Below are 8,800 nucleotides of genomic sequence, written 5' to 3'. Positions count from 1 at the left end.
AATCCTCACGAACACTTTAATATTATGATGTATTTGATTTACGCACAGCATGTAGGCATTAGTTCTGTGTAAACATCCAAGAAAAAAAAGACCTATCACAATTCCCTATGTAAATATTCCAAGGATGTCTTAGGTTTGCAGTTATATTTTTGAGTGCCAATAAATTGCATCTATGATAATCTATTTGCACAAAACCAAAGCCTAAAGCCTTCATGCATACATCACAATATTTTATCAAAAGGGGTACCTAAAAAAAAAATGGCAATAGCAGTTTACCCTGTAAAAAAGTACAGTAACTGAAATTTGACCCAAGCCACAGTAAATCATTTCTATATCCAGAAGTGGCCAAGAACCGACAGCACTTAAACCATGACCATGTGGAGTGTTTAATTGATCTGTCTCACCACTTCCTCAATAATCCATTTGCATTAAGAGCATTTCTGGTTTACATAAATCAGAGAGCAACACACAGCATGGATGAGCTCTGCTGACAAGTACACTGTTGTTCTTAGCAGAGCCAGGACATTAATGAGTGTGAGTGGACATTAATGAGTATGAGTAGTACATATCTCATGAGATGCTGTAACTGATCTGACAAGGAGTGGCGAGTAAGGAATATTAAGCCCGTTAAAAAAAAATATATATCTTTAATAATAATACATTTAATCTTATGGTGAATAAGAGAGAATAGGACATATGTTTTATTTAGTTTTATGTATATGCTTAATTTTCTTAAGTATGACTGTTTTTCCCCCAAAGCATTGCTAAATGCCAATGTTTCCTATGCAAAGGTTTGATTTCAAAAACAGTAGCATAGCTATTAAATCATATCTTGTTAGGTTTTCAAATCTGCATTACACCTCAGAACGATCTCAAAGTAAAAAGAGCTGTTAAGTCTGAAAAATCATAATTACAAATCACATGCACATGAATGACTAAACTAAGTCATATTGTGAGAAAACGATTTGTTAGATACCATGCATACGTAAATCACTCAGGTTGCATAAATGTGATACAGGTGCAAGTCTCACTGGTAATTACACAGTAGCTTTACTGTGGAGCTCAACTGCTAAATATGATTCTGACATGATTTGAAGGCAGCATATGGCTCTGTGAAAATCATACATTTGCTGTGTAGAAGTCTATTATTATTATAATTATTATTTAAAAAAAAAATCACAACAGAATTTTCATTTAGGCATGGTCCTCAAAATGCTGACAGTATTTTTCTGTCACCAACTGTAGTACATTATTTCCCATTGGATTGTGGAAAAACTCAAAGTTGCCCTGTACTTGGTTAAATCTGGGCTGCTGATTGCAGGAGGGGGAAGATTGTTATCTCACCCTGGGGTAACTAGTGCTTGTGCCTGGGCAGGAGGAGTATGAAGCCATATGGGGAAATAATGATTCTCCACACTCGCTGTTTTGCCCTCTGCAGCCAGCATATAGCATCAATAATAACACCTTATTTCTGTCATGTCAAAACATGAAAGTGTGTCGGGAAGAGATTGATGACTGTCATAAATCAATGTCTGGAAGCGTACGTGCCTGATTTTGTGGAGAATTAATACGCTAACTCTCTCTCTCTCTCTCTCTCTCTCTCACACACACACACACACGCATACATTGCACTGCCTCTTTAAGAATGATTGATGCCCTAAAGATAAATGCAATCGTTGTTGAAAATTTCTAGTCTGAAGTTTTCAGTCCACAGTTTACATTAAAGAAATTATGCTATTTTTGTAACTTTTAAAAGCCATTTTAATACAAACTGTTTCAGGCAGCCATGGGTCAGTTTCTACAGTTTCCCCTGCTGTTCATAACTAGAAAAAAAAAAAACATGGCAGAATTTTTTTTTTTTTAAAGCAAGTCCCCTTAAGCACCATTCATTATAGACATGCAGAGCTTTAGTTCATTGTTATTTAAAAAGAGCAACACCAAACAATGTCAAACATTATGAATCAGTAATGATAATCACACAAACCTGGCTTCATTATACTATGGACATCACTAAAAATAATGATAATTTGTTGATTGATTGATTAAATGCTCTTTAATGATTTGGTTAGTAAAGCTCAGATTGATTCAAACCATCCTTTGGAGCTATTAAAGAACAATTAACATCAAAACTATTGAAATAATTTGCTCAGGAATCAGGCTACACTGGAATTGATTCGTAAAATCGTTCATTCGGGAATGTGCTTTTTAAAAATCTATAGTTCATAAAAGTCAAGTCATATTTATTTATGCAGCACTTTTCGCACTACACATAAATTCAGAGCAGCTTTACAGAAAGTCTTAGGCTGTTATGCCTGTAATGTTTTAGTTCTTTACCATAGTGCATGCAAGTGCAAGAGTCAATGGTTCATGATACGGCTATTAATGGTCACGTCACATGTTTTTTTATTCACTTAAATGTGTCCTTTTTGAGGGGAATCTATGTATTGTTAAATGTAATTGACTAAAATGAACCATCTTATAATAGTCATGACTCTGGCTACAAATCAAATCAAATCAAATAAATAAATAAATATGGCTCTTTTGTTTAAGAATTAGACAACACTGGTTCGGTATATGCTTCTAATTAATTCATGAGAGACTTTCATTTGGGAATCACACTACACTGGTTCGCTATATGTTTTTGATTCACTAAAAAGAACTGGATCATAAGAATACGGACATGTTCTCAGTCAGAGAAACCACATTTATTTCAGAAGGATACTATTATTTTTCCATCATTCCTCTGCCGCACTGTTTCTCTTTCATTTTCAATAATGACATGCAAATTGTCAATCTTTCTTAACTAAGGGGTAGTGGAGCAGTCCTATTTGTCTGTATGCATGAGATAAGATAACTACAGTACGTGAATACAGCCACAAGGATAAAAGGTCACCTGTGCCAGAGCCCAGGAGCAGAACCCACAAAGATAAAGGTCACCCAGAGCCAAATGGTGATTCCTTTCACAGGCTGACATCTGAACTCATTTAATTTGCTGAATTCAATCAGCATCCATTCATTATCAATGCAGAACAAAGAAAAGAAACTAATTCAAAAGGCCCAAAAAGGGAAGTTTGATGTTTCGAGACTCCTACAGGCAAAATCAGTGCCTTTGGATTTCAGCGCTGATGTGTTTACAGAATATTTTAACATTAAAAATTGGTCACACTGGGTTTAGCTCTGCTATTTTGACATTTAAAGACCTTTAAAGGGGCTTTTCACAAAATAAATCAAACCCAGTTCCTTTTAAATAAAAAAAACATCTCTTTTCTTTTAACTCTGCTATAGTGAAGCTGTCTTCACTTAAACAGTTCCACAACCTCTCTGCCACTCTCCCCTTTTTCGCATCTTTTTATATCACTCTTGATGAGACAGCCATCAATCAGGGCTGAGCTAGTACTTCAGAACATCAAGGATAGTAAACAATTACCAGCAGCAGTCTGTGACCTGTGAAAGGTTGAGCACAGCAGGGTTTGAGAAGAGAACAGGGAAGGTGCTGGGCCTGCAGCACTGCCCCTGGCATGTCACTGCAATCTTTAGCACAAACTGGCCATAAACCAGATAGTCTGACCTCTATTACAGATTGCCCTCTGCTTATATAACTCTGGAAGCTGGTGCATTGAAAAAAGACTCTTTTATACGTGTTTTGCTTTAATGTTTTTTGTCAAATTTGTGAAGTTGTTAAAACCTGTCATCATAAGAAACTTTTAAATAAATAGTTTCGACAGAACAATAAAATTTATGTCATAACTTACTCTTATTTTGTTCCAACTCCATATTCCCTTCAGGGCATCAGGGTAAACGTTAATCGATCATTTTCACAAGACTGTGATGATGCGTTTAACTGTCATCCGTCGTAAATCCTCAAAAATTTTCGTATTTTTATAAATGTATGTAGATTTATAACACTATTCTTTGTATTATATCACCTGTGCACCAAATTACAAAAAAAACAGTTAAAGCTACTGGGAGGGTGGGAGGGTGTTATGAAAGGGAGGGTAAATTTGGCATTGTTCTCTCTTCTGACTTCGGTTATCAGTCTCTCTCAATTGTTTTCCTTTTATTGAAAGTCATGAAAACACTATCGTGGAGTTTTTCTTTTGGTATTTGAGCAAATGGGAATGCAAAAAAAAAAAATTTGTGGTACTCTCCAATTAACTGCTCTTTAAAGGTCCCATTTTTCGCGCATTTCTGATGCATTGATTGTGTTTACAGTGTGCAATATAACATGTGTTCATGTTTCGCGTGTAAAAAAACACAGTATTTTTTACACAATTCACCTATCTGTATGCCGCTGTTTTCACTGTCATAAAAACGGGCTGATGACTTCCTTGTTCTATAAAGTCCCTCCTTCAGAAATACGTAACGAGTTCTGATTGGTCCAGCGGTTCCTGTGTTGTGATTTGACACCAGCTGAGCGCGTGCTGCCCTCCTGCAAACGCGATTAGGCTAATTATGAGAAGCAAGTGGGCAAGAGCATGTGCTGGAGATGTACTTATAATCACAGGAGCGTTTTTACTGATGAGATGTGCATGAAAATCGCATTCGTTTTTTTGCACAGCCCTAACATCTAGTTAAAAAGCTAAACAGCATTGCCCTTTGTGTAATAAGTTACAGAAACTGTTAAACGCACCAACTTAAATACTGAAATACACTTACCGGTTGTGGTCCATAAACAACGCCTTCTCCAGACAAAGAGGGAACTGCTCCATCTTTCAAGAATAATATTTGTGCGAATCCGGCAAGAAACTGATTGAGATTGAGGAAGTTGTCCTCAGCAAGCTGTCCTCAGCAAAATGTTTTACATGTGGATTATAATTTTCGGGTACCGAGTTAAAGATAAATTGTAACCATTAATCTCCAAGTACAGTGACCCTGGGAAGGCCAAAAAGAGATGATTGGACTCCGAGACGAAATTAACAGCTTTTCGACGACTAGCGGAAAACACAAACGCAGCTCTTCCTTCTTCTCCGTCTGAGCACAACAAGACCACGTCCCCCTTTTTGTGTATTCATGTGGGCGGTGGTTAGTCAAAAAACTGTTTTAGTGACGTCATTACTGCAGGAACTAGAGGGATGTAGTCCAAACGGGTCTTTTTTTTAGGATAATTCTGTTAAATAAAATATCTCGCTTGGCATTGAACTTTGAGCTTTAGAATTTTACAGATATTATTTATAATCTAACAACAACATTACACACTAACTAAAGTTTAAAACATGGGATCACGAAGAAGGGGACCTTTAAATTTACCCAACTATGACTTCCACTGCTGAGTAACCCGGAAATGTGAAAAAGGTCAATTTTGTGTTTGTTCATGACATACTCGAGAAAGGAGGTCTATAAGAGCTGCAGAAAGCTATCCATGTCTCAACAGCACTTGCTTGTTGCAAGATCTTTCAGATGTAGGCTTATAGGCTGAATCCAAAATGCAGTTTTTTCTCTTCAGCAGAAAGAGAAAACAGTGGCAAAAATGGTTGTGGTGTATACATGAAGTGCTCCTAAACTGCAGCTTATGGTGATGTCTTGATGGAAAGAGCTTATCTTTACAGCTGATTTTACAGCTGAGACTGAGAGAAATTAAGAGAAATTGATGAAAAATTTAGGTAGACAATAAGCTCACTGAAGAAATTTGAATGCAATTGCAAAAGCTGAAACTGAAATGTGTTTTGTAAAGTTCTTTGTTTTGTTAGAATGTTATAATATCTAAAATATGATAATCTAATCTAATAATCTACAAAGTAATTAAATAGCTTATCTGACATGTCAGCACTGGCATACACTTACATAGTTTAAAATCTGTGTGAACAATATGTAAAAATACAAATGTGCAATTTGACTCATTACAAAATATTAATGAATAGAACCCAACTGAACTAATTTTAAAATACTCTAATGGTTGTTTTGGTCTTTTTTGGAGCTGAACAGACATGGATGTCCTATAGAAAATAGCTGCATGAGGATTCTTGTAAATTGTGTTCATTGAAAATATGGAATGAGATGAGGGTGAATAAATGATAACAGAATTGTTCATACTTTGGGTTGACTACTCCTTCAACTTTGTTCCCACAAGAAGAAGATGTCTAAATCTCAAATGTAGTTGCTTGACAGTGAGTAGCAAATACACATTTGTATTTACTCTACCCAAATCATCTAAAATCAGTTTGACCACAGATCATAACCTTGGTACTCTCTTTGAATTTCCGTCAAAAAGAATGACATTCTTAGTAAGAAATGCTTACAGCCCTCTCGCCGCATCTTCCAGTGGCTGTTTTTCCATTCCTATGCATCTCTAATTGTTGAAGTTTCAGGCTGATTTGCCTCCAGCTGTGGGCTTATGGGACCTCTGGCCCTTTAAACTCTCTGTGAATGCAGTAAAAAGACATTGCTGAGCGAAAATTAAGAGCATTAGCAATGGAAGAGAAGACTAAGCTGTGACCCTCAACGACATGGACAGAGGGAGACATTTTTAGCATCATCGGTCTATGAGAAGAAATTAGTTTGGGTCTCTGGAAGCATCTTGCTGACACCCTTAATTTAGTAAATCCTTCTTAAGGACATTAATGCTTTTGTATTAAAGATGGCAACATCTGGTTCTGTGTTAATTACACACCACAGGGATCAAAAGATCCTATGGCTGATGATCGTGGCAGTTGAGTAGGACAGGATCACGTTATCCAGGAACATGTGGAGATATGAAGTAAAGGAGATCACTGGACAATCGCACATGTGCCCTTTTAAAGCAAATCATCAATACATAGGCATGAAAGAAGAACAAAAACCATTTCAGAATAAAGGGCTGCCATGCTTGTGTTGATAGCTGTGCGCTGTGTTATCTTCAAAACAGCACATGCTGGAGGCTCAAACTTCTCTGAAAAACAAATGTGAAAAAGATAAATACAAATTCATACACATTATTTATGAAGTAATAGCTATTGTAGATAAGACAAAAAGTTTTCTGTGTCCAGTTTTTGCTTATGAAATGTCTAACTATGAAGTTTTCCCCTGGTTAGACTATTCTTATTGTACTTGGGTTTTTGATAAGTGCTGCTTGTTTTAATAATGAACACTGACCAAAATATGAAAATCTATGGATTTATTTGATCAGAAATACAATAAAATAGTAATAACATTTTATAACTGTATCACTTATATCATTGCTGAAAAGTATAATAATTTCTGTAAATTTCTTTCATAAATAAATCAATCTTACTGACCTCAAGCTTTGAATATACCAGACAACTGCTTTTGACAGATAAGAAATCTTTACAACAATAAAAGTGGTTTAGCTGTGCCTGCACAATAGAGCATACTCGCTGTGCATGTATTGAATATGACCTTAAGAGAGATTAACCGCTTGTTCTGTGGTACGTCGGGGTGAACATTGGATTTCTGTGTTATTTTACAGACAATGCTGGATTTATCTGGCATTTGAACACATGCAGGTTAATTCTGTGGTATTTTAGAATCACAGACCCCTTGTATTTCAGTACAAAGAAATAAAGCTGGATTGTTGTTTCTGCCGATATTAAAGCATGTGCATGTGATGCTTTGTCCCTTGGGATGAATGGTGAAGTGAAATATGATCTATAATTATGAACGATGTGATCATGCCAGTACGATAGCCCACCTTCCATTGTAGGAAACAACAAAATGGTGAATCATTATAGAATTACTTTTCTGTAAATGTAGGAGTTTACGCTTTTGGGCAGTGGGAGGAAATACAATCTCAGCAAATCTAACCAGACCAGCTGACAACACCTTCACTATTAATGGTTCATTGATAATGACTGTAGATAGGGCTGAATCTCACTTTTAATTCTGTGGGCATAAAATTGTAGTTCATTCTTCTTGGGAAAATTCTAAATACCCATCACGCTAACTGTTTTCTAAGTCTATTTTAATCACAGGGTTAAAAGACTCTAGTTGTTTATCTACCAGCATCAAATCATCCAACGCCCGTATCTCTGTATCTCTCTCTCTCTCTCTCTCTCTCTCCCCCACTATTTATTTATTTATTTTTTAGATATAAATGTCAGTCCGTAGCTCAACATTAAATCAAAGAGCACTACTTGCAACTCTGGCTTCAAAAAAACATGAAAAAAGAGTTGGACTTCACAAGGATCCAAAATCAACCTTTCAGGAAATGCAATCTGTTTGGTTTGTGCTAAAATAAACATTAAAACATTTCTAAATCTTTTTTTGAGAAGTAGAGTAAGGTAAAGGCCATATATATATATATATATATATATATATATATATATATATATATATATATATATATATATATATATATATATATATATATATATATATATATATATATATATATATATATATATATATATATATACACACATATATTCCGTTACACACAATAGTGGCCAGTGCTTGAAATTTCAGAGTGATGTCATTAGGCAATATATTGCTGTAGTGACCTATGTGGCTAATATTGACTAATTTGTGTTCATTTAAATATAATGACTATAATTAAGAATAAATAACAACATGCAATGTGCAGTAGGGATGCATAGGTGTATTACAGACACAGAAAAAAAGGGTTACAATAGAAAAAAATATATATTAAGCATAAAGAGCTAATGTGATGAGTTATATTTACAGCTGAAGATTTAAAAAATTTAACTTTTGTATTAATGGGGAAATAAACTCAATAGAAAATATATATGTATAAAATATACTGATAAAAAATGTGAATGATAAAATGTCTAAAGTGACAAAAGAAATTCTTAGAAGGGTTATATGTGTTCATGCTGCTTTGCCTATTTGTGTGCAGTGTGTAAACACA

This window comes from Carassius gibelio, chromosome A9 (assembly GCF_023724105.1).
Source record: "Carassius gibelio isolate Cgi1373 ecotype wild population from Czech Republic chromosome A9, carGib1.2-hapl.c, whole genome shotgun sequence".
NCBI classification, from domain to species: domain Eukaryota; kingdom Metazoa; phylum Chordata; class Actinopteri; order Cypriniformes; family Cyprinidae; genus Carassius; species Carassius gibelio.
This window is presented reverse-complemented; position numbering follows the sequence as displayed.